General features: G+C 38.9%; 1 long non-coding RNA gene across 5 annotated transcripts in view; it reads right to left on the reverse strand.

The window, feature by feature from the left end:
• The window catches only part of LOC127683548 (uncharacterized), a 73128-nt gene that overhangs the window by 33615 nt on the left and 13055 nt on the right, over positions 1 to 26458 (reverse strand). For 4 of the 5 annotated variants that reach the window (XR_007977576.1, XR_007977579.1, XR_007977575.1 and 1 more), the window contains exon 2: positions 5685 to 5834. This is a non-coding gene — a long non-coding RNA (uncharacterized LOC127683548). Of the gene's footprint in view, positions 1 to 621; positions 1102 to 5684; positions 5835 to 26458 lie in introns of those variants that run through there. The other variant, XR_007977578.1, reaches the window with a different exon arrangement.

The following is a 26458-nucleotide window of genomic DNA, read 5'->3' on the forward strand; positions in this document are numbered from 1 at the left end:
ACTTGGAATATTTGTGCTCACTTATGAAGAGTAGTAAAAACATCAGGTTATTTTTCACTCCGTGCTATAAGCATATTACTACTGATTTTATTGGTGTGCAATTTATTTCTCTATGGTTTTTAAATATCCCTTTACTTTAGTAGTGTGTTGCAAAACCAAGATGTATTAAAGCATTGGTTTCATTTTCATTTTTATTTGTATAAGGATAACTTATGAATCTCAGAGACAAGGATCCATGCTTTTAATGAACTGTAAAAATCTTAAGCTTCATCTGTAAGTAGTTTCTCTTCATTTTATTAATTTTTGTCTTTGAGAAGCATGATCACATACATTTGATACATTTTGATTACGTGTTCCTTTGATTTCAAATATTCATTATCTGTACTGAACATTATACTAATTTCTGATATCATCTTTATCACAATCTTTCTTATTTACTAGGGTTAATCTCTTTGTGAACTTTAGTTTTGATTGTGAATTTATATCCATAAACTTTTTCTGTAAAATATTTTATTTATTCATGTATTTCCTTTCCATCCCAATATCTGCCCCTCTCTTCCCAATACTCCTTCACGCAGAACCTCCCCCCATTTCCCCTCTTGTTCTCTGAGAAAGGGGGGCCCCCTCTGGGTATCACATCATTCTCCCCTTCCCCCACACCCCAAAGATCAAGTCGCTGAAGGACTAGGAGCATCCTCTCCACACTGAGGCCAAACATGGCTGCCTACTTAGGGGAACCGGATCCGCAGGTAGGCAGCATATTCACGGAAAGGCCGACAACTCCAGTTGATGGGTCAGTTGTTGTGGAACCCGCATGAGGATTAAGCTGTACATCTGCTATATTTGTATAGGTAGCCTAGGTCCCGCCTGCCCTAGCTCTTTGGTTGGTTGTCCAGTCTCTGGGAGCTTCCAAGGGTCTGGGTTAGTTGACTCTGTTGGTCTTCCCGTGTAGATCATGTCCTCTTCTGGTCCTCCATTCCTTTACCTAACTCTCCCATAAGACTTGCCGAGCTCCATCTAGGTTTGGCAATGGATCTCAGCATCTCTTTCCATTGTCTGCTGGGTGGAGCCTCTCAGAGGACAGTTATTTTAGGCTCCTGTCTGCAAGCATAACAGAATATCATTTATAATTTCAGGGACTGGTGCTTGCCCACAGGATGGGTCTCAAGTTGGGCCATTCCTTTGTTGGCCATTGCCTCAGTCTCTGCTCTATTTTTGTCCCTGCATGACTTGGAAGCAGGATACATTTTGGGTGGAAAGTGTTGTGGGTGGATTATGTTATCCCTCCACTGAGAGTCCTACCTGGCTACAGCAATGGACAGTTCATGATCCTATCTCCCATTGCTAGGAGTCTTAGCTAGCGTCTCCCCCATAGATACACTGGCCCCACCTTTGTTCTAGCTCTCTGCTACATCTTAGAGATTAACCCCCTGGCAAATTCCCTTTCTGTCTTGCCCGCTCACCCTACATATGATTCCCCCACCCCATATACTTCCCTTCTCATCCCCTTTCCCAGTAAGTTCCCTTCCATCCACCTCTGATACCTATGTCATTTCCCTTTTGAGAAAGATGCAAACCTGCTCCCTTGGGCCTTGCTATTTGGCTTATTGTGGTCTGTGGATAACAACATAGTTATCTATACTTTATGGCTAATATTCACTTATAAGTGAATACACACCATGAATATCCTTTTTGGGTCTGGATTACCTCACTCAGGATGATATTTTCAATTTTATCCATTTGCCTGCAAATCTTAATAGTTGAGTAGTATTCCACTGTGTAAATAAACCACATTTTCTTTATCCATTCTTCAGTTGAGGTTCATCTAAGTTGTATCCAGTTTCTGGCTATTACAAATAAAGCTGATATGAACACAGTGGAGCATGTGTCCTTGTAGTAAGGTGGAGCATCTTTTGGGTATATGCCCAGGAGTGGTATAGCTGTCTCTTAAGACAGAAGTATTCTCAATTTTCTGAGAAACTGGCCAGATTGTTTTCCAGAGTGGTGGTACAAGTTTACACTCTCACCAGCAATGGAGGAGTATTCCTCTTCCTCCACAACCTTGGGGGAATCTGCTGTCCCTTGAGTTTTTGATCCTACCCATTCTGATGGGTGTAAGGTGGAATCTCAGAGTCATGTTGATTTGCATTTCCCTGATGACTACGGACATTAAACATTTGATTTTTGGGGTCATTGGAGAATCCTTTGTTGGTGATTCTCTTTTTCATTCTGTATCCCGCTTTTTAATTTAGTTATTTGGATTTTCATATGTAATATCTTAAGTTCTTTATATATTTTGGATATTAGCTCTCTTCTAGCCTTCTTTAGAGTATTTCTGGTTTTCTGCCTACAGAATTTATGATGTTATTTTACACTGCTGTTTTTAATGTCTCCTTTCTGTTTCATTTTACTGAAGAATTCAATGCATGTCATATTTTGTTTGCTAAATCAACACAAGTACTGTAATCTGAACTCCAAACCAATGTGGTTATACTTTTGTGGCAGAAATGTTTGTGTTATCTGTTTGATCACTGTTTGCACCAGCCAACACACACACACACATGCTTCCTTGTCTTTTACCTTTATCCACAGGACATTTTTCTGATGTTGTTGGTGAGTTCCACCTTAGCTTATTAGCATTTTTTATTTCCACTCTGCTCAGTAAATTCATTTATACTCCCCTCCTCCTTGCCTGAGCCCAAGATGGGTCTCCTGGGAAAACTCTCTATTTGGATTTATTCTGTAGAGAAAACTATGTATTTCATTCTGATTTCCCAATCAGTTTTCTAGCTCTTTGGTTTTTAACCCTTAATGATGCCTTTATATCACAGTTGGCACACTTTAAGTGATCCATTCCATTTTTTTCATAGAAATGCACTTTGTGTATAGGTACTCAGAGGAAATAGTCTTCATTATCATCTGAAAGTGAAACTCCAACATTTATCTCCAACTTCATTTTCATAAGAGTTCCTTAGAGAAAAATTTTAATTTCCAAAAAGTTGTAAATGCTTTTTGTACTTATTAAAACATTATTACAAGGTATGACCTGCAGATTTCCCCCAAGTGAAAAGTTTACTGAAATTTTTTATGTGGCCTGTTCTATATTCCTTCTGGTAATGGTGTCAAAAAATTTACTCTCAACAAGTAAACCTATCTTTGTCTATGTCTTATTTATTTTATATAAGTAATTTCTCCTTAAATATTTGACATCATGACAATGTCTGTAAATGGTTACTTGATGCTTCCCAGCCTGTCTCCGTCTGTCTCTGCATGGTGTTTCTTTGCTTCTGCTACAGCCTGTTTCGCTCTGCCATCCATGTCTCTGCATGGTGTTTGTTTGCTTCTGCTACAGCCTGTTTTGCTCTGCCATCCATGTCTGTGCATGGTGTTTCTTTGCTTCTGCTACAGCCCGTTTCGCTCTGCCATCCATGTCTGTGCATGGTGTTTCTTTGCTTCTGCTACAGCCTGTTTCGCTCTGCCATCCATGTCTCTGCATGGTATTTGTTTGCTTCTGCTACAGCCTGTTTTGCTCTGCCATCCATGTCTGTGCATGGTGTTTCTTTGCTTCTGCTACAGCCCGTTTCGCTCTGCCATCCATGTCTGTGCATGGTGTTTCTTTGCTTCTGCTACAGCCTGTTTCACTCTGCCATCCATGTCTCTGCATGGTGTTTGTTTGCTTCTGCTACAGCCTGTTTTGCTCTGCCATCCATGTCTGTGCATGGTGTTTCTTTGCTTCTGCTACAGCCTGGTTCGCTCTGCCATCCATGTTTCTCCATGGTGTTTGTTTGCTTCTGCTACAGCCTGTTTCGCTCTGCCATCCATGTCTGTGCACGAATGCTTCCTCTTCTTCCAGTTACGAGCTCAGCTAGGCACTGTATTTCAGTTTCCACCACAGCTTTGCTTTTCCTCCACTTGGATCTTTTTATGAGTTTATCTTTTATATTTTACATTTTCATTAATTTGTATGTCATACTTATTTAAATCTTTAGAATAGTGCAGTTTTTCAATATGTGTGTGCTTCAGTGGACTTTGGTTTCTTTTTGCTTCTGAATGTAAGTGAAATGTTCAATCTAAGGAGCACATCACAGTGTTCAATACTGTTTATCTGTACTGTTTCTTTCTATCTCTAGTACCCTGTATGGACATTTTCTTTGTTTGGTTTCTATGGTGATTTATAAGACATACAATGCTTCATATCTACACTGACTACATAAACATTAGCAATCTTTCATTAATAAATATTGTTCACTGACAATTTCAGATATATGTATACAATAAGTTTTGGTTATTCTGCTGGCCCTGAACTTTCTTATTTCCCTTCCACCTGTCCAGCTCAGTTTCTGTCTTAAAAATCACTTTTTTACATTTATTATTCTTTGTTTTGATATGTGTTTTACAGAGTATAACCTATGTCTTAATGTCTGACCTTGGGCTTGGCATTTTCTGTGCTCACCAGTGAGTACATAAAGAAGCAACTACATCTCTCCCCTTCCCACATGTTTATAAGAAAAATTCATCTACTTATTAGCTAAAACAAATATTTCAAATAAGACTTTCATTCTTATGTGACTTTCCCCATAGCTTGCTCCTTTTGGGGATGTGTGTTCTGATTAATCACTTATTCAACTAGCAAATTGCATCCTTTGGGAGTGAATGTAAGTAATGTGCTTTTTGAAGTTTTGCATATAACAAAAGACCTTCCCATGGACAAAACACATTATCAAAAATTCGAGGGCATACAGGACTTTTCGGTGGTTAGCATATCTTTTTTCAAAAACAAAGAAAAACTTTATTTCTCCTCAGGTGTTTAGATATGGAGGAAGACTTATGTTGTCAACATTTAAATAATTATAGTTATTAGAAAAAAGTATCATGTAAGACACATAGTAATCCCTCGGTAATAACGAAAGCAGTAAATAGAACCTTGTACAGTACAAACAAGAATGGGCCTTCCTTGCACTTTCTCTACATTATTCTTTATGAAAGAAGCAAGGAGGCCACAGCAGAGAGAAGGCGGGGCTCCACAATGCCCTCCACATCAGGGACCTTCTTGCTGCTTCTTTGCAGAGCTTGACTAACTTAGCCAGGACTAATCTTGCAACTCTCTAATTTTCTAATAGAGATTACAACTGTGTGTTTAAAAAAGGAGACAAAAAATGAATTGTCTGTCCTCTTGAAGACAATAAATACGTGTACTTGTCTTCCACAATGAAACTTATAGTATAAGTCATCTATAGGCTTACAAATTTATTTGTATTTCTGAATGTCTTCATAGGAAAAGTGGTGTGGCTTGGGCTCTAGAGTCTTTGCCAACATCACTAAGCACACACCCCTTAGCACAAAAGCTGTTCCTGCAAGCCCATGCTGTACAGGCCATGTGGCTGTGCTTGGAATCACTGGCTTAAACTGTGGCTTTTGCAGTCATCTGCTTTAGTGAAGGATGTTTAACAAAGCCTTGAGAATGTTGGAAATTTAAGATACCAATGATTACAGCATTATGCTGTACAATAATGCTTAATGTAGTTTGTAATACTGATGTCTGCCAAAAATTGGGAACTTAAGATCTTGTTAAGTTATAGCCTAGGTTAAGTTATTATTTTTTTTGTATCTTATTTATTATGTATGACTGAGTTTTACTCTATAGGATGTATGTCTTTCTCTATAGGTCAGCACCTTGTCCTTACCTGCTCTCCTAGGTTTTCAGATATTATAATCCAAGGTCCAGGGACAAAGCATCTCCATCTGACGGTGGAGGTCCTGTCTTCACATGGTGCATCCTTCCCGTGGCAGCTGCATTTCCACTCTCCATGCATCACAAGCTCATCGGCTTCATCCTGTATCAGGGATGGCCACACATATCCCCTCAGTCGCTCCTCTAGAGCTTTCCCAGATATGCTAATTCTCTTCAGTGAGCCTCTATGTTCCCAAGGAACTCCATTCCTAAGTTCGGACTGGTCCTATTATCCACCAACAGGTCTCAGACTTATTTGTTTTTAGCAAAACATAAATAATTCTCAATTAACTAGAATTGCCTGTGTTACGCTAAAATCTTTTGAGGTGACAAGGAAATTATTTGTGAAGTTCCATATTTATTATTATTATTTTAATTTTATTCATATTGGGGGTAGGGTCACATGTTACTTATCAATGTGGAAGTCAGAGGACAACGTGAAAGGGTTCTTTCCTTCTTCCTGGGCATAGAACTCAGCTCACCAAGCTGGGAAGCAAGCATCTTTACTCAGTAAGCAAACTTTATGGCCCAAAGGGTGGATTTTTGAGCTCATTATCTGATAGAAAAATCTTCATTGCTTATAATTAAGATGGTCTCTATTCTATATTACATAGTGTAGGCTTCTTTTTAAATAATAATTGACTTATCTGTTTTGACACTGACTTTACTTATGTAACCTGTCTGGTCTCAACACAGGGTCCTCATTCTGAGTACTGTAATGACCGATGTTTACCGCCATGTGGAGACTGGTGTTTATCACCACGTTGTTGTTATGTTATTACCATAACATAACTAAATAACTTACTTGCCATTAGGCATGCACTTTAGCATGTGCAAGAGAAATCCAAGCATGTTGTTTGTCTTTTATTCAATTATGTAAGGGTTAGCAGTGTTTCTACAAGATCACCTAGTGAATTTATTCTTAAAATGTTGTTCTTTATTCTAACCTATGATATGCCTATAAAAATTCAAGAAGGATAAAGTTTTTTTCAAGACTCTGGGATGAAAAATTCTCATTAAAATTTGTCCTTCAAATTGCTTTGTTTCTGTAATAATTTAGTTGGCCTCTCGAATTTCAAAATAGTTTGTCTTTCTTATATAAATATTTGGACATAGTCCCTGATCACTAAACATTTTTCTAGTGATTATTTCCAGTTAAGAGCCTTTCCTAAGCATTCTGCATGTCCTGTCTCACCACATTTCATACCAGAACTTAAGCCCCGTGGTCACCTTTCAGTCGATAAGAAAAACTGACATTCACTTTATTACTGCATGGGACAAATGGGCTTCTTAGGAAGAATTCTACATTAGTGAGAGAAACCTCAATCTTTACTATAGAAATGTTGGATTTAGTGGGAAAATATGCAACAAAAGTGGTTGGTTTTAAAAAAAAATCCTGTTATACATGTTATTTTAAATATGCCATATGTACCCCATTGCAAATTATATTTCCATTTTAATAAGTTAACTGAGGCACAAAATAACTAAGGAGGACATCTAATGTAATTTGGTAAGTAAAGGACTTAAATGTTAACTTGTAGCATGAGTTCCAAGCTCCAGGTTGCTGCTATTATGCTAAACATGGACCTGGGGGAGCACAGCAAGCCTGTGCCCAGCGGGCTCCGGGAGTGGTGCTTCTCCATCTGCCCCACGGCCTCGAGAGTTCTGAATTTTGCACGAGGCTCATCTCATTAACACTAACCAGGCTTTATGCTCCTTTTCTCAGGCCTTTAAAAATGCATTGCAGAAGATGAAAACCACTGACTCCAAGTCAAGTGAAAACGAACGCTCGCAGCGCACCCTCCCCTGGGGCAGATACTTTCTGCAGATGCGTCATTTATTAGTGAGAGTGGGGCAAACCTGGGATACTTGAGTGAAACATATTCAGAGTTATTAAATTTGAAATAAAAGTATAAAAGCATAAACATCAAGAGGTTGATTTGCACAAACACTTGTAAACACGAGCTTTATTACTGTCATACATCCTCAGAATTAATGAAGACTTATTTATTTTCCAGTAAGTGAAATAAACCACATCGGTGACATGTGCTATTAGAAGTGTGATGGGGTTGGAGGTCTGTTGTAATGTCTTTTTGTTGTAGTTGTTTTTGTTTTGGTTTTGGTTTTTGATGTTATTGTTTTGTTTCATTTTTTTTTTTGGTTTTGTTTTTCAACATAGAATAATCTTTAATGAAGTTCTTCCCAATTACACAGGTCACATGATGAAAAGAAGACATAAGTCAAGAAAGAAGGTGAGTTTTGAACTGAGCACTGCATTAGTTACACCACAGAACTTGAATTATTCAAGCATTCAAATCACAAGACACAGCATTATTTTGTTGTCCATTTAAAGTCTATTTCCATTTTTATTTATATTTAACTGAGATTGAACTACACATATCCATGCTTAGAAGTAAAAGTTTCTCCACATAGATTACATATCTACAACAAACTCGACCTTTTAACAGAGCTCTGCCACCAACCTTTTACCCAAACGACCAATCTTAATTTTATCAATAATGTTATAGCTGGCGCAGTGCAAATGTGAATGTAAAGACTATGAAAATGATTTTCCTTTTGTCAGCAATATTAATAACAATAAAGTTGTTCATAAAATGAAAAGATCCTTTGAATACAAGGTACATGGAAAGTCCTTCAAGCGTGAGCCCCTCATGTGATAGGACTATTCATGCTGGGATAAAGTCATATAAGCAGTGTGGGAAAGTTTTTTGTTCATTGGGCAAGCCTGTTAAAATATCAGAAAATTTGTTCTGTGGAGCAGCCCTGGAAGTGTTGTAACTATCTTTTAATTGTATTTCCTTAGGACCATCTCTTTATTAGTTGAGGGCTACCTGCTGTGGCAGGCTGAGGAGGCAGCATTCACTTCATGTGAATTAGAACAGAGCATGAAACTGAGGCCAAACACACACACACACACACACACACACACACACACACAACACTAGGCCTTTAGCTGTGTCTGAAGGTATGATCAGGTAAGGGAGGACTCACAAGAGCTGATGAGACTCAAAGAAACTACACACTAAAGGACTTGACTTGTGTGCTCACAGGTATCTGGGGCGACCAAGAGAGAAACATCTGGCCCAGGGACCAATCTCCGTGAAGTAGGAGGCCTACTGACTGACTCTGTGGCCCACAGAACATTATGGTTCCTTAGGTGCCGAAGCTAGAAGGTAAATGAACTCATTTGGCTTCCAGAGGATTAACACTGGCTGATCCATTATACACAGATTTGTTAGAGAACATCTGTGCTTTGTACAGAAAAATTCAAAACAGCAAGTTTATGTACTTGATTATTTTCACTATTTGAAAATAGCCTTTATTTACCCACATATTGTGCTACATGCAATTATTATGCAGTTATGCAAATATCAAAGGAATACTTGGTCTAAAATGTTGGTCGTCAGCTGGTGTCTTCATGCAAACATGGGGGAAGTATTGCACATTTGTAAGCAGTTTCAGGAGAGTAAGCAGTTAAAGAGAAGGATGATTCATCAGTACTGACTTGGGATTGATCCGTTTCACCTCTATTCATTATTCATATTTTTCAACCAAGATAATATTCTAGCAATTACAGTGAAACTCCATTGACTTCAACTTAGGAACACAAGTTGAAACAGCTATCTTTTACTTCGTGCAGTGGGAGGGAGCGGCCCGCCTGCAGCTGTGGGAAGCAATGGAAGGCAATATGTCAACCCTGCAGTTTGGAGTTGGATCTGTTCCCAGATCTCACTCATCTGCTTTGTGACCTTGGGTAATTTGTTTAACCTCTGCACACAACAATTTTCACAGCCACAAAACAAGATTGATGACATTACTATACAGAAAAAACAAAACCAACTTTGGGACACTTAATAGTGAGGTACAGAAGCAATAGATAAATGGAATTCTTTCAAAAGCTGCCGCTCCTTAGAGTTGGATTACTAGGCATAGGAGACAAAAGGAAATTCTTGGAGATAGTGGACATATTTGCCATCTTAAGTACTGTGGTAACAGTTTCATGTTGCGCACATAAATCTATAGGAGGAGCGACAGAGGCAGGGCAGAGAGAGACACCGGAAACTGCAGGGACAGGGCAGCTGACAAAGATTGGCTCTGAGAGCTCTAGCACTCTCAGTTATGGTATACAGCCCGCGCGCCTGCGGAAACAGTTGGATAACTTCCTTCCTCACATCATGTGCATATAATATTTGTGGAAAGTTTTTGAAACACTTGATTCTCTATGAGAGAAAATGAAATTTTAGATGACGGAAAGAAATGACTTGAGAATAACATGCGGACCCTATTTGCCATACATGTATTAGGCTGACATCGCCAACTATGAAAAAGACTCACAATTCTAGAACACCAGAACTCCTCTTAAATATTTGATGATGATACCCGTCCAGATAAGCAATGTATACAAATAAGTAAACATGGAGTGGAAGAGATTGGGGTTGCAGAAAAAAATAAATAAAGATCATCATTTGTAGGCTGAAAATATTCCAGAAAAATTGAAACTAGGATCTAAGATGCATTGGAGGAAAATTCTCTTGAAGCAAGAGATTGGTGAGTATCAAAAATTAAATTATATACCTGAAATATCAGAAAGTACAAAAAACTCAAAACCATGCAAAAATAGTATATTATATAAAAACTGTTAACCAAAATGATGTGGGATATGTAACAGGAAAGGACCTTAGGCACCTTCTGTATGAAATCCCTGGTGAAACCCAAAAGCATGAAATGCAATGGCCTGCGTTTTTAAATGTGAAACATAAAACTTAGAAAGTTACCATTTCAGTCATATTTCTTTTGGGGGGAATCCATAGATTTGGAGGCTCCCTCTGGTGGTTGAATAAAATATAATTTTGCATTAGCCATACACAGTTTTGAATAAAATAAAGACAGTTGAAATGAATCCCCCTACTAAATGAACATCTTTTCCTTTTTCAGGATGTGATTGCCACCAGCAATGAGGACAGCCGTGGTGACCGCAGCGGCACAGACATGATGGAACCTGTTCAACTCTGACTCAACACTGCCACAAACAAAGGACGTAACTGAAAACAATCTGGCAAAAATAAAAAAGGAAGATGAATTGGTTGAAGAAACCCATTTTTAAAGTGGACAAAATTCTACGCAAAAAACAAAATTGAGAAAAACATCCTGAGGCTCACAAACAAGACACAACCTACGGCCATAAGAACAATGGAGAGACTGACATCTCCTGAGCACAGAGTGTTTATTGTTTAGATCACTTCTTCTGTTACTGCAGAGCAATGATAGACGTTTTTAAGAGAAAAATCATCCTGTGAGGGTTTCTTTAATGGGGATATTTATATATACATCCTTTCCAAATTAAAAGAACTCATTCTCATAAATGAATGGCTTTGGTTCATTCTCAGAACTTTCTTCTTTCCACTAAAAGGTGATGGACTCTTTTTTAAAAAAATATTTTTAATTAATTAATAAATTAATTTTTTACACTCCAGATTTTATTCCTCCACCCATGTCTACCCTCCAACTATTCCATATCACATGCCTCTTCCCCACCCTACCTGAATCCACGAGGATGTCCCGACCCCGACCTCTAAATTCCCAGGGGCCTCCAGTCTCTTGAGGGTTAGGTGCATCAACCCTGAGTGAACTCAGACCCAGCAGTCCTGCAGGCCTCATATAAGCTGTTGTGTGCTGCCTGGTTGGTGGTCCAGTGTCTGAGAGATCTTGGGGGTCCAGGTTAATTGAGACTGCCGGTCCTCCTACAGGGCCACCCTCCTCCTCAGCTTCTTTCAACCTTTCCCTAATTCAACCACAGGAGTCAGTAGCTTCACTCCATTGCTTTGGTGTAAATATCCACATCTGACTCTTTCAGCTGCTTGTTGGGTTTTGTGGAGTCTGGTCATGCTAGGTCCATTTTTGTGAGCACACCATAGCCTCAGTAATAGTGTCAGGCCTTGGGACCTCCCCTTGAGCTGAATCCAACTTTGCGCCTGTCATTGGACCTGGTTTTCTTCAGGATCCTCTCCATTTCCATGCTTGCAGGTCTTTCAGACAGGAACAGTTGTGGGTCAGAGTTTTGCCTGTGGGATTCTGATATTCTTCATTTGATGCCCTGTCTTCATGGTGGAGGTGGCCTCTTAAGTTCCCTCTTGCTACTGTCAGGCATTACATCTAATTTCCCTCCATTTGTGTCCTGAGAGTCTCTCACCTCACAGGTCTCTGGAGCATTCGGGAAGGTCTTCCAACCTCTTACCTCCCCAGGGTGCCAGTTTCCATTCTTTCTTCTGGCCGTCAGGGCTTTAATCCTTTTCCCTCTCCTAATACCAGATCAGGTTCCCCTCTCCATCTGCAGACTCCCATTCACATGCCTTCCCAGGTCCCTCTGTTCCTCCCCACTTGTGATTGCTTTCTTCATCCTCCCAAGTGGGACTGAGCTGTCCTCACTTGAGCCCTTCATCCTATTGACCTTTTTGAGTTCTATAGACTGTATCTTAAGTATTTCGGGGGGGGGGCTAATAACCACTTATTAGTGAGTACATACCATTCATGTCCTTTTGTATTAGAGTTACCCAACTCAGGATGATCTTTCTGCTTCTATCCATTTGCCTGAAAAACTCAGGATGTCCTCATTCTTAATAGCTGAGTAGTATTCCATCGTGTAAATGAGACATATTTTCTGTATCCATTCTTCTGTTGTGGGACACCTGGGTTGTTTCCAGCCTCTGGCTGTCACAACTAAGGCCAGTATGAACATACTGGAACTTAATTTGCAGAAAATAGTTGTTTCCCATCAGCAGTGGAGGAATGTTCCTCTTTCTCCACATCCTCACCAATATGTGTTGTCAGTTGAGGTTTTGATCTTAGCCATTCTGATTGTTTTAAGGTAGAATCTCAGGGTCATTTTGATTTGTATTTCTCTGATCACTAAGGACTTTGAACATTTCTTTAGGTGCTTCTCAGCCATTTGAGACTCCTCTGTTGGGAATTCTCAGTTTAGTTTAGTTCTATACCCCATTTTTTGATTGGGTTGTTCAGTTTTTTAGTTGTTAGCTTCTTGAGTTCTTTATATATTGTGGATATTAGCCCTCTATCAGATGTGGAATTAGTGACTTTTTTTTCTGAATCTGGATGCCCACACTGCCCATATCTATTCAATACTGTATTCGAAGTGCTAGCTAGAGCAATAAGACAAAAAGAGATCAAGGGGATACGAATTGGCAAAGAAGAAATAAAGGTATCCTATTTGCAGATAATATGATAGTATACATAAGCAACCCCAAAAATTCTACCAGAGAACTTCTCCAGCTGATAAACAACTTCAGCAAAGTGGCTGGATATAAAATTATTTCAAATAAATCAGTAGCCTTCCTTTATACAAATGATAAACAGGCTGAGAAATAAATTAGGGAAACAACTACCTTCACAATAACCACAAATAATATAAAATATCTTGGGGAAACTCTAACCAAACAAGTGAAAGACCTGTATGACAATAACTTCAAGTCTCTCAAGAAAGAAATTGAAGATCTCCAAAAATGGAGAGATCTCCCAAGTTCATGCTCATGGATTGGCAGAATTAATATAGTAAAAATGGCCATCCTACCAAAGGCAATCTACAGATTAATGCAATCCTTCTCAAAATCCCAACACGATTCTTCAAAGACATGGAAAGAGCAATTCTCAAATTGATCTGGAAAAAGAACCAGAAAAGCCAAAACAATTCTTAACAATAAAAGAATGGCTGGGGGAATCACCATCCCTGACCTCAAGCTTTACTACAAAGCAATAGTGATAAAAACTGCATGATATTGCTACAGGTACAGAGAGGTTGATCAACGGAATAGAATTGAAGACCCAGAAATAAAACCACACACTTATGGACACTTTATCTTTGAAAAACATGCCAAAAATATACAATGGAAAAAAGAAAGCATCTTCAGTAAATGGTGCTGATCTAACTGGCTGTGTGTATGTAGAAAAATGAAAATAGACACCTTTCACAAAGCTCAAGTCCAAGTGGATCAGGGACCTCAGCATAAGACTAAGATACACTGAATCTAATAAAAGAAAAAGTGGGAAAGAGCCTTGAATTTATTGGCATGGGGAAAATTTCCTAAATTTCCAATGGCTCCAATGCTCATGCTCTAAGATCAAGAATTGATAAATGGGACCTCATGAAACCGGAAAGCTTCTGTAAGGCAAAGGACATAGTCAATAAAAGAAAGGTGTCAGACTCTTAAGTGACCAGTTTCCATAGACAACTGAACAAAGTTATTCTTCCCAAAACATTGAAAGGATCTGAACTGTCTCTTGTGATGGAATGTAGGAATCTCAGAAATCTCTACCACAATCAAGGCTCTTTATCACCTGTTTCCTCTGTTGATGTTTAATCAGTATTAAATGTAGACAGTGTGCTACTTCATTCTATCCACTTGACACAAACCTATACAGACATTAGAAGAAGGAACATCGATTGAACAATTGTCTCCATCTGATGAGCGTGGGGTTGTGTCTGTGAGACATTTCCATGGTTATTAAGTGATTTAGAAAGGCTCACGCCACTGAAAACAATGCCATGCCTGGCTCAGTGAATGTGGCCTCTGTAAAAACGTAGCTAAGAAATGCAGGGGCACAAGCCAGTAAGCAGCATTTCTCCATGGTCCCTGCTTCAGTCCCTGCTTCGGGCATGCTTTGAGTTCATGCATCAGCTGCCCTCAGTGATAGAATGTGACCAGTAAGCAAAACAAACCCCTTCTTCCCCATGTTGATTTCAGTCAGTGGTTTCTCACATAGTGAAGCATACTAGAAGAGACAGTGTCCTCAAAGCAGAGTTATAGGACAGTGGATCTTATTTTCAGAAATTCTTCACAAGTATGAAGTCTAGTACTTCTTCCCAGCACTCACCAAATTTTTCATGGATCCAGTTCATTCACCAGATTAACTCGGGGCATCATGAAGAAAGTGAGTTTCATTTTTCCTCTGTTCCTCGCCAAAATCAATTTTCATTGCTATACATTAATAACTACAATATTTCAGAAGGGGACATTTTCCTCCCTAGGCAAACTAAACTATTATCTCAGATTTATAGGATAACATTTCAGAATTTGAGTATTCTCAGAAATTATCAAATTGTGAAAAGACAATACAATTGGCCTGACTTCTACTATCATGTATATTTATACAAAGGCATATTCATTCTTACATAGCCAGGGTTGTTTTTAAAGAAAAACAGAAAAGGGGAGATTGTCCCAAAAGTCAAGTCATGTAAACTGGGTTCCTCTTTCTTTCGAATGCTCCCCTAGCTATTAAGTGAGTGGTGTCATAAAAGTCTTCACAAGTATTTATTGAGCAATTTATTGCATAATCTGGAATGTGATGGTGAGAAATCACCTAGCTACTGAAAGTTGCCAAGTCTTAAGGAGTCAGCCATCAAATAACATGAATGTTGCCTCCAAGAACTTATCTTCATATTTTGGCCTCCTATGTGTTTCCACAGGACACCTTTAGAGCCATGTCCAGAGAGAGGAAAACACAATCTCTGATCAGCTTTAGGACATGGTTCAGATTAGGCATGCGTGGACGATGAGAAGAAAGAAGAAAGGGACGTGAAGGGGAAGCAGCCAGAGTATGTCTGTTTTACACAGTCACAACACATTTCATAATAAAATTCATCTCTCCTGTCCTCTCCGCCTGCAAACACTAAGGAACTGATATTTATCAGAGCATATTTGGGGTAAAATTTCATAATAAGCTTTCTAGGAATGGAGCTCTTAAAAGAATAAATGACAGGAGTACCTCTGTGTTTTCATTTTTTTATCTATTAATTTATTTATTCACTTTGCATCTCAGTTTTCTGTATGCTTTCTAACATTCACTATAGGTGTGTGTGCATTAATACAGATGTTATGACATTTATATGCCATGTACATGTATAAATTATCCATATTTATGTTCCAATTATACAATTGTACATGTGTGTATAATGGCCTATTGCTAGTTGCAAATAGCAATATAGATGACTGCATATATTAGTCATCTAAGAAGCATAAAATGTACTGAAGCTGGAGAGATGGCTCAGTGGTTAAGAATGCTTACGAGTGTTCTTTGCGTGGAGGACAAGGGTTCGGTTGCCAGTGCCTACTCAGGAGGCTCACAAGTATTTATTACTCCAGTATCAGGGGCACACGCACTGGAGCCACAAGCATATCACTCACAGACATCTGTCGACTGACCTTCCTCCAAACATCTTACTTCTTCTCATGCCCCCCCCCCCTTCCCAGCCTCTGTTGCCCATCTTTGCTGCGGTGGAGGAGACCGCCCCATTCCCATTCCTCTCATTCATTAACACCCAGATTAATGGAGCAGGAGTAATGGTGGCAAAAGAAGTATCAGGAGATGAGGGTACCAAATATCAGCCCTGGTACCTAGGATTCTAGTGAGCCCTTTCATTGGTGGTTTTAATCTGTAACCTCTGAGGTTTAGTTGTGATTAGAGTAGAAACCAGATGCAATGTTTTTCTCTACCCCAATATATGCTGTGGAAAGAGTCATGTAATCAACTAAAACATCTGCATTTAACTAGATCTGGACTTGTTTTCTTCAGGACCCTGCCAGGACTACTGTATGTAGGCATCATATGTTCACGTAATGATGCCAAGGAGGACATACTGCTAGCATAAGTTCTAGATTGCCTTCTTTTTACACAGGACATGATTGCTTGTAATTTAAAGAAAAAGAGCTGATTGCTACCCTCTATTGTACCTAGTTCCACAGAATTGGTGGTTATCCACTAGAACTCTCTGGCCTCCAGTTCCATGTGTCTAACTCCAGAGAACTCTTGTCAGTCTCTTCCATTATATATCCAGTCCTAACAATGGAATCCAAGGCTTGTCTCTCCAGGGCCATCAAGGACCCTCCTGGAGGGGTGTGGGCAGTGTTGCTTGGTATTCATACTTTCAGAACAAGGAATGAGCTGTAGTATGTCAGTTATTCCTATTGCCCTGTGCTGTCCTACTGAGTCAGTATTGACAGCAATGTTAGTATCCCTAGACCTGATTCTGACTCAGGCTTTATCACAATCTCAGCAGGCTCAACTCCAAAGCCCTAGGTGAAATGTGTATGCCCAAGTATGTAAATCCAAGTTCTTTCCACAAATACAAAACAAAACATAAAACTATTGAAACCAAATGTGAGAAAAATATCTTATAAACTATGAGCCCCATGCCTTCTCCTGCAACAAGTCTGTGCCTGAGTCTCCAGACTGTTGATGAATTCCTTTGAGATATATGTGCCAGAAGCCATTCCTCGTAGCGCTAGTGTCCTGCATGCTTGCAAAATCAGCACCACTGGATCCCTTCCAGGTTTTCGCATTAGAAGTGTCTCTAGACCTGTTACCCAAGCTGACCCGAAGGCTTATTGAAGCACTTCTATGGTAGCCAAGAACCGGGTAAGATAGCAGAGTCCTGAGGCCATAACACTAGGGAACAAGTGGACAGACTGCACTGAGGGCCATGCTCCAGAGCCATTTTGCCCTTCTAGATCACTGGGGCTCTAACAGTTTACTGCAGCCTTGAAGTCCTGTGAACTATATACAGCATTTTCTCCATAGTCTTGATGAGGAACACCAGGCTTCATTTAAGTCTTATTTATTTATTTATTTAGTCAGTCAGTCATCTATCTATCTGTCTGTCTGTCTATCAAAGGTCAGCTTGGCCACATCATCCTTCATCTTTGTTTTCTTAATTATAAATTATCTAATACTATAAAATATCTAAGTTATTTTCTTCTCTCTCAGTTTAAATCACCTAGAAGAAAGCCATGGGACTTTGACTATTCTGCTTAGAAGTCTCTTCCACTAAATGTTCTTAAGCCCCTCCCTCCACAAAGCCTTCACACACGGGCATGATTCAGCCAAGTTCTGTGCTACTTTATAAAGACAGTGGCTTTTATGGAAGTTTCCAATACCTGCTCCCCATATATGGTAATAACATTAGAATAGGTGTCATTGTTCACATTTCTCCCAACATTACATAATTTCTGAGGAAATTAGCCTTTCCCTGTGGCTGTTCTCTTTGCCTAAGACATTGCCAGAATTTCCCTTAATGACACATTTTGTAAATATCGACCTTTTCTACTTTTTTTTTAAAAAATTATTTTGTTAGTCATTTCATACATAATTTTAATCCCCCCATCTCTAATTCCTCCCATGTATCCTTTAACTTCCTAAACTTATGACATCTTCCTCTATAATTATTATTCCATACACATACACACATAAACACACACACATACACACACACATATGCACACACTCACACAGATAGTAGTGAACTCATTATGTGCTAGCCTTTATGGCTGACCACTTGACATTGGATAGCTCACAAGGAAGCTCATCATAGAGAAGGCCGATTCCCCCTGTCTTAGCAGCCATTGATTGTTTGCATTTCTCCATCTAGGTGTCATGGAAAATTGTGAAACTTCCCCTCAGTATGCTGGCATTGTAGGCCTGTACAGCCGTTATGCAGGTCTTGCTCAGGTGGCTGTGTTGTTGAGCAGAAGACACCTGATCCTCTGGCTACTGCCATCATTCTATCCCCTCTTCTCCCATTCTGTGATAGACATAAATGACCAGAGCCAAAGACTGTACTATCCAGCAATCAAAACAGATGAGTGTACATACACTGTTGTAGAGAACCTGACCTCATGATGACAAACCTCCTCTTGTAATGATGAAGTGAATCTGTTTATGACTGCAGAGCCCTCATGACCTGAACACATCTTTAAGAGTTCGCCGCTCAACAGTATTGAATTTGTAGTTAATGTTTAAACACTGAGAACTATAAGAGGACATTCAACACTTTAGTTCTTGTAGAGGCCATGGAATCTGACACCCTCTTCTGGCTTCTTTGGCAATATGCAAGTTTGTGGTCCACATAAGCACTCACCTGCGTGCATGTGTGTGTATGTGTGTGTGTGTGTGTCTGTCTGCGTGCACGCGTATGTGTGCACGTGCACACACACACACAAATAAATATTTGCAAAATACTTCACATTTGCAAATATTAGGAAATATAATACCATGTTTCTCAGTGCATCTTTGTGTGACAAGATTATCCTTTAGAACTGCTGATCTACTAATTCCACTGTGTTTAAATGGGATTTTTTTTTAATGCAACACCTTAAATGCATTTTGTTTTGCTGTTTTGTTTTGTTTTGAGACACAGTCTTTCTATGTAGACTTGCCTGTCCTGTAGCAGGCCTGTATATAGAAAGTTGGCATCAAACTCAGAGCTCTGTTTGTTTCTGCTTCTGACGTTCCAGGATTAAAGGCTGGTGCCAGCATTGCCCCCTAGGGTATTCATGCAGTTATGCTACTATTTCTTCTAAACTACTAGGTACATGTGTTGTTTCCATTTGCTGTTCCTCACATGTGAGAAGTGATGAATCAAGCAAGATCTTCATTGCCTTCAAGGTAGAAATAATTGCTAAGAAAGAGAGGGAAAATGAGCTGGAAGCCAGAGTTTTTCATGATTAGCTTTGCATAGTTAGTTTATGTTCAGAGGTCTATTCATTCCTTTTGCCTGCTTTATCTACAAAAGCAAAATGATGCTGTGACATCAGTGTCACAGACAGACTGTTCTATCTAACACCTTATTTTTCACCTGTGATACTTTATAGAAAACATTAAAGATGCTAGATTCAAAATGGCTGCTGATATGTTGCACATTATGGATGTCTTGTAAAAATGTAATGCTCTATTGTAAGAGGATGGCACTGAACATCCTCCAGTAGATATTCTTGACATGAATCTGGTCTGGGGAACTTACTTTGAGAAATTTCTCATGAGAAGGGGACCATCTTGTCATTCAGACATCAAGTGCCCACAGATGTTTTTCTCATTGAAGTTATGTGAAAGAAAAAAAATTAGGGACTTCTTGTGAAAACTATTACAGCTTCTCAGAAACTGAGACATATATCATAGATACAAACCAGACGAATTGCAATGGAGAAAGAAATGCTGGTCAGTTCTGAAACTAGTAAATGCTGCCAACAACAGATTGCAAATTTTGGCATGAGTTATCAATTATAATAAGTAGAGACAATGTGAAAAAATAAGTATTTAAAAGTACACAACCTCGTTTTCTGAAAATATTCAGTTACCAATGAAGGTAAGGTCTTTCAGTTCTCAAAACAGGTGGGTCATACATAAGGGATCAGAATAGAGTGGCAACCTGGAGAAAGATGGAACTTCGCCATGGACTGTCTGTGCCCCGGGCTACTTAAACATGAAACTCTGGACAGACTCTCCTCAGCACTCCTGAGTTCTGTTGTCAGTGTCTGTTCAGTAGACTCACTCTTTTTAATAACATTATTAATACATTTTAATACTATAAATTAGATCGATGGTTTCACTGTAGGTCTCATTCCTTCCTTTCTTCCTTCTTCCTTTAACAAACACATTAGAACTACTTTCATGCTTCTCTTCTCTTCTCTCTCTCTCTCTCTCTCTCTCGTCTCTCTTCCTCTTTTTCTCTCTTGTTTTCTCTTCTGAGATGAGGTTTTGTTTTGTAGATAAAGTTGAGACTCTCTGTGTAGTCCAGCTTGTCCCAGAACTGTGTGTGGATCCTACTGACTCAGTGTCAGGATTACTAGTTTGTATCAACACACATAGATCCATGTTTCTTTAAAGATATTCTCCAACTTGGCAGTGACAAAGGTATTATCATGGTCTCGGGTGAGAAAATTTCACAAACATACAACTCGGTTGTGCAACTTGCAGAAGGAGAAAACCCAGGTCACCACACAAAGAGCATCTAGTCCCTAGTCCCGGGGCATTTGTTCAGCCTGGGTTTTTACCTCCCTAGCTAACGTAGGCGAATAATTAAAGATCAATCCAGGACAATCTCCAGATAGCCTGCCAACTTACTCATTCTAGAACTCACATAACACATTAGAACTCAAGGATCCTACATTTTCTTTCTCACAATCACGTACAGGGCAAAAAGAGGCAAAAATAGAGATTGTCATGGCCACATCCCTTCCATACATTCCGCAGGCACAGCATAACTGAATTTATATTTAATTTTGAGGGCTACACTCAAACCAAGAAACCGAAAAGGGACCCATAGACAACCTATTTATTCTACTAAGGGAATAAAATATGTTATTTTACAGTCTTTATTCTAAGAGGAACAAAAGTTCATTAAAATGTGGCAGAAATCATAATGTGCAAATCAGACAGCATATTCTATTAAAAAATATGGTCTTCATGGCATGGAAGAAAAATTTAAAGAAAAACCATAATATTGAGAGAATTATAAATCTATGAGATAAAAACTATTACTTAGTGGGAATTGCTTTCTCCTTCAAGTTCTCCATAAGGTAATGTCTTGACATAAGGTCTCTTCCTTTTCTCTGTTTATACATTTGATAATCTATTTAAATATGTGTTTCAGGAATCAAACTGTTGTGCAACAAATTAACAAAGAGAACCTGGGCAAAGCCATCAATTAACACCACAGTTTTCAAGGAAATTCAGACTTTGAAGGAGAGATCATTTCATTAGGCACAGATAAAAGGGGAAAGATATCTAATAAAAATAGTGTAAGCCTAAAGCAAACCTTGACCAAGATGGTATAAAAAATCAAAATTAGTTTGATTTAGAGGACTGGAAAAAACATTCTTCTAACTCATTCTTCTAACTCTAAGCCTGGAAGTACATCTGTTAGTGGACGTATCCAGACTCCATCTACCTTGGCTGGGAAATTCTTGTATGCATCATTTTCATGTGGTACAGAAAGTCCTGGCACAAATATGAAGTATTTTTGCTAAGTTGATAGACCCAAAAATGGTAGAATATCCCCCTTTCAGTCTTTGGCTTTCCTTTCTGTCTGTATATTAACAGAAATTACTAAAAGGGAGTTTCCCATCATGTCCACAAACACCCACACTCTTATTCATTCATAAAACATTTCTGAATAAAAGGTTTCCTGGCCGAGATATCATTTTATCAATGCAAATGTTACCCTAATTTATAATAATGTTTCTACAACCCTGATCTACAAATTTTGTTGAGAAACAAGTAGATATTTTTTTAAACAAAGTTTAGTTTTCTTATAAATTTAAACTTAGCTGAACATGGCTTCACCATCAATATTAATTATTTTTTTAAATTTTTTTATTCGATATAATTTATTTACATTTCAAATGATTTCCCCTTTTCTAGCCCCCCACTCCCCGAAAGTCCCGTAAGCCCCCTTCTCTTCCCCTGTCCTCCCACCCACCCCTTCCCACTTTTAATGCAATGATGAACTAATTTATGAAATGCCAACATTTAGAGAAGAAGATAGTGCAGAGCGAACCAAAGTGCAATCAGGGGTGTTTCACTGGTGAGAGGGGCAGTAACTTCCAGAGTCTTCAGAAGCAGAGGCAGGAGCAGGCAGGCAGGGCCTCGGATCTAGTGTGTATTTCACTAGCCCTAGAGTGCTGAGTAGGTTGGAGGTGGAATTGCTAGAAAGACGCCCTTACACCCACTCAGCATTCCTTGTGCATGATGAATAGTTTACCCATGCTCCCTGACTGGCAGTCCTCAGAACTGCTTCTCTGCCTCCTGCTGCTCTGACCCATCCCTATCTGCCCGAGGTCACTCTTTGCTGGGATTTCCTACTTTGTTAGGAAATTTGAAGTGATCTGAAGTTGCTCTTCTAGGACCACTCATGACATGTTCCTATAGCAAACTCCCTATGCAACCCAACTTAATCCACCAAGTTAATTTTGTCGTTTCTACGATTTGCAAAAGCACTTTCTCCAATTTTACACCATACCATCATGATCGTCTCCCCTTGAGTAAGTTATTTTATTCTATTCTATCCTATTTTATACTGTGGGTCTCTTGCAGGAACTGTGATAGGATGGGGTCCCATAGCTGCAGCCTCCTATAAGCCACACATCTTTGACAGCGTAGCTTCTCTCTTTCAAATATCCACAGGTTACGTGACACTCTTGTTTGATTTCACAAAGAGAGTGTCAGTATCATCTTTCGCAGAATAATTTTTCTTTTGTTCATTCTGCCTCTTTCTCTCCACACACACCCCTCCCCTTTGTCCTTAAAGAGTTGCTTCAAACCCATTGCCATGATTTTTGCCTTTCTTCTTTTTCTCCTTCTGCCTAATCATCATCTTTACCTAGAAAGTAGGAGTTTAGGGCATAGCCTGAACTCACACAGTGAGGTAGGTAGCCTTGTCTGTAGTAACTAACCTTTAGTGTATTATTTGCTGTTTCTATATCTCAGTTTCTTCTAAAAGAAGATTAACAAAACATCCATCAGTGTGAAAAGTCCTGGAAGCAGGATTACTTCTTTACTCCTAGTCTGAGTTTATTCTCCACCCAATTGAACTAAGGTTTGTATTTTGCATTACTTTGTCCTGTAAATATAAGATATATCCCGAGCCTTAGTTTCACAAGGCCCTATGTTCTCTTGCTCTTCCTCCTTCAAATCCTGTGGTGGAATAGACATCTCTGTAATATTGACTAGAAAACAACAGATAATGCCTTAAAAAATCCTAAGGGAAAATATTGGCAACATAAAAGTCTATAATCAAATACACATTGCAAACAAGGGGAAAAGGATAATCACATTATAAGGAAATTCTCAGAATATAAATCAGTATGTCTTGGTGTAACACAAGGAATTCACAACAAACTTCTAAGTGAGTGAAAATAAATGAAATAAAGGAAAATTCACGAAAGTACCTCTGAGAAAATAAAAACAGAATTATCAGAGAAAACAGGCACTCAGGCAGGGAAGCCCAACACTAAGAGTCTCTGAGGATGAGCTCAATACTTTTTGATATCATGGGGCTCTAAAGGTAGAGTCAAAGTCTGGGCACTGCGAAAACAGAGTGCTCCAAACACTGCCTGTTTTAATCTGAGAGTCCAAAATGTTGTCTCTTCACAATAAGTTATAACAACATGAACCAGTCCTTCCTTAGAACTTTAGCTCAGTTTTCGTAAGTGGACGATCTGTGAACTATAAAGCCAAAGATCTCAGGTTAAGATGGACCCGACTGGAAGTACCACGACTTACTTAGAAAAAGGAAATAGAATACCCCCTCCAAAGGAAGCTATTGATCACACCACAACTCCAACTATTTTTTACAAACTAAGTTTAAAACGTGTATCCAGCACACATTGTGGTTATAATCACTATCCGACCACAGGATAAGAACAAGGCTTGAGAAATTAAGCAAAGAGAATCACATCCACAAATACCTCATGGCTTACCACAAATGCTGTTTACATTTATAAAATGAATGCTCAGTCAATAAAAATGCACACATAATGTACATATACACACTAAAAGCAAACAAATTAACAACATGATAAAAACATTAGAAGACAGTAGTGTGGATCAGGAAAAGACAAATAAGTGGAAAATACGATGAAGAGGGTCAGAGACTTGGGGATATGATGGGAGAGTCTAGCATCTCAGGGGTACACATCAGACAGACTGTAATAGAGCACTGCAGTACAGAATGGAATTGAAGAAGAAATAACTGTTGAAACATTTTGAGCTGCAGGTTCAAAAATAGTCATGATTACAAAACAAAATAAATACCTATAAGCACTTATAATACATTATTTCAGAAAAGGAAAATCTAATGTGGACTGAATACTCTGTGTGTGATAAGCTATTTCAAGTACTACGGGCACCTCTCATGTACAGGGTTGAGTTCACAAGTGATAGGATATTTGTGCCATTTCTTGATTTGAGAAGGTGGAATTAATCACACTGTGGTCGGCTTTCAAAAATAGGATATTTCTGAGAACAAAATTAAGAAGATACACACATAATCATTTCTTGTAGACAAAACAAACAAACAAATACACTGGATTTCCTTATTAATAGCTTTTTTTCTTGTCAAGGTTAAATATGTGTAATTCTTTAGCCATTTCCTCTCTGTGGAACACCCACTTGCATGACTAAATGTCAAGAGCTTATTCTTTGCCAATAAATATTCTAGATATTGAGGCCACATCTGTAGAAAATAAAGTCTCGTGTTGTTATATTATAGTGGCAAGAAAAGAAAATAGGCAAGTAAATGTGTGATATGTCAAATGCAGACAAATGGTATGGATGGATAAACATATCAGAGGACCAGGGAGACTGTGTGGAGGAGACCCCGTGGTATTTCCCACTGACCTCACTCTTTGCATTGCGTTATATATAAATTAGTCAAAAAGATCCTGAGGATAAAGGAATTTTAGTTTTTGAAGGGTCGGAGTAGGACTTACACAGAGTGGAAGCATTAGAGCAGGGAATTGTTATAAAGCAGATATTATAAAATCAAGAACTCAGAAAAACAGAGGCACCATTTAAACCCTGGGGAATTCCAGTAAAATATGCAAACCCTCAGCCCAACACGCAAGACTGGAAATCCTAGTGATGTCAGCTTGCATCGACCCTGTCTCCGCCTAGCCCTGAGCTCTGAGGACCCGCAGTCCCCGGCACTTCACCCCACCTGCCTGGCTGCTGGGATCATTTGGACTTGTGAATTCTCTAATAAGAACGCACTAATTTTTAGAGAATTATTAAATCAGTTTTCTTATTTTTCAAGAATCAAGCCCATTATTGAATCACAAGAATTTTACAAATAATATACTGAAATTCTGAACCCTACCTTATAAGAAGTTTTTTTTTAAAAAAAAATACTTGGCTATAATTTTATTTCATTCACTTATATTTATATATTAAATTTAATATAAGTGTGTATTATATTTATTTATATGTACGTGTGTGAATGCCATGAGTGGCTTGTAGGTATAGGTCAGAGGGAAATTTGTGAGAGTTGTTTCTCTCTGCTATGGGGGTCACAGGGATTGAATTTGGGTTGTCAAATTTGCCAGCAAGCACCTTCATTCACAGAGCTAACTTTGACCCTCTTGAAACATTCTGAGACAAGTATACCTCAGTACTTAATAGGTGCAAACATTTATGGTGGAATTTTGGAGGAAAATCATTAAGAAATGAACCCACTTTGTTGGTTGCCGATTTGTCCTTTTGATGGTGTCCTTTGCTTTACAGAAACTTTGTAATTTTATGACGTTCCATTTGTCAATTCATGATCTTAGAGCATAAGCTATTGGTGTTCTGTTTAGGAACTTTCCCCCTGTACTGATGTCCTCAAGGGTCTTCCCCAGTTTCTTTTCTATTAGCTTTAGAGGGTCTGGCTTTATGTGGAGGTCCATGATCCACTTGGAGTTGAACTTAGTACAAGGAGACAAGGATGGATCAATTCGCATTCTTCTGCATGCTGACCTCCAATTGAACCAGCACCATTTGTTGAAAAGGCTATCTTTTATCCATTGGATGTTTTCAGGCCCTTTGTCGAGGATCAAGTGGCCATAGGTGTGTGGGTTCATTTCTGGATCTTCAATCCTGTTGCATTGATCCACCTACCTGTCACTGTACCAATGCCATGCAGTTTTTAACACTATTGCTCGGTAGTGTTGCTTGAGGTCAGGGATACTGATTCCCCCAGAATTTCTTTTGTTGTTGAGAACAGTTTTAGCTATCCTGGGTTTTTTGTTATTCCAGATGAATTTGAGAATTGTTCTTTCTAACTCTATGAAGAATTGAGTTGGGATTTTGATGGGTATTGTGTTGAATCTGTATATTGCTTTTAGCAAAATGGCCATTTTAACTATATTAATCCTGCTGATCCAT

Source organism: Apodemus sylvaticus, chromosome 4 (assembly GCF_947179515.1).
Source record: "Apodemus sylvaticus chromosome 4, mApoSyl1.1, whole genome shotgun sequence".
NCBI lineage: Eukaryota > Metazoa > Chordata > Mammalia > Rodentia > Muridae > Apodemus > Apodemus sylvaticus.